General features: G+C 26.4%; 1 long non-coding RNA gene across 1 annotated transcript; it reads right to left on the bottom strand.

Moving 5' to 3' along the window:
- LOC126909034 (uncharacterized) lies at positions 1-988 on the bottom strand. Its single transcript, XR_007704906.1, has 4 exons — positions 900-988; positions 791-832; positions 645-713; positions 1-585 (listed from the first exon to the last, which is right to left on the bottom strand). It is a non-coding gene; the product is annotated as an uncharacterized LOC126909034 (long non-coding RNA).
- Between the last annotated feature and the right edge of the window lie 234 nt (positions 989-1,222).

The raw sequence follows: 1,222 nt of genomic DNA, 5'->3' as shown, positions 1-1,222 counted from the left end.
ATATGACTCTGGCTTAGTCGCATCTACATAACGTGACTGAACCGGAAATAAACCCGCAGCCACGGCCCAATAAAAACAGTCTTGTTCCCTACATTTAACATAAACTATGGCATTTTTGCGCTATAATTTTTTTGGTATATCTAAATAACACCCACCCCTCATTGGATCATATTTAAAAATATTAATATCCAAAAAAAATATTGCACTAAAAACCCATCCGCTCCCACGCGTTTCATCCTCTCCGGACTTTTTTTGCAGTAGATGTGTAATAGTAATAACCCATTTGGAATACTACTTGATTGCGTTGAAATAAATGGTAGAATTGATCGATTTTGAGTTATAGTAGGTATATCTACATCATCCCTATTAATATTAAATTTTTTATAAACAGTTACTAGATCTAGTGAAGTTTTTATAGCTTCATGTGTTAATATTGCATTTTTCCATACGTTTATGAAATCTGTAGTTTTTTTTGGATAAATTGTAAAATTGAAAATGAATTGTTGTTCTCTATTCTATGTACACATATATTCCCCGAAAATATGGATTCGATTTTATTTGCGTTGCAAGTTTCTGTACAATCACCTAAAATTTTAATAAAACTAATAAAAAATTATTTTTTTATCATCACGTTTATATCATACTATTTTTTATTGATTGATTCGATTGATGCACACGCTTAATTCCCGTTCCAATCATTTTCTTATTTTTACCTGATAATATAATGTATTTTAATATATATTATCTATATAAATTAAGTTAAAAATTTACTTTAAATTAATATACTTACATTCATCAGCGTAATCAATATCTTATGAATACTCTTCGGTGTCTAAAAATATAAATATTCAGGTATAATATTAACAATTAATTTTATTATTATTATCATTTATATTTACAGTTTTCAATATCGTGTGGGTAAATGGGAATTACTTCCACCTCCATCGAATTTACATCCATTTTTTTCGCAGCCTCCAACACTATAATATTAACAATAACAATAATAATATTTATAAATCTATAATTTAGTTAAGTTATAGGTCTTACAAAATTCATTATCATCATCATCATTACTATTAATTTTTGCTTTGGTATTCATTGAATTAGTATCAATTGTTTGCGCTACTTTACACACTATTAATATAATAAAAATAATAATATTTAAAAATAAATATTTTCACTCTTTAATTTCAACTTACAAAATTCATCATCACTATCCTGT

Source organism: Daktulosphaira vitifoliae, unplaced genomic scaffold (assembly GCF_025091365.1).
Source record: "Daktulosphaira vitifoliae isolate Bord-2020 unplaced genomic scaffold, ASM2509136v1 Scaffold_81, whole genome shotgun sequence".
In the NCBI taxonomy this organism is placed as follows: domain Eukaryota; kingdom Metazoa; phylum Arthropoda; class Insecta; order Hemiptera; family Phylloxeridae; genus Daktulosphaira; species Daktulosphaira vitifoliae.
The sequence above is the reverse complement of the archived record's forward strand: the minus strand, read 5'-3'. Positions and strand labels throughout refer to the sequence as shown.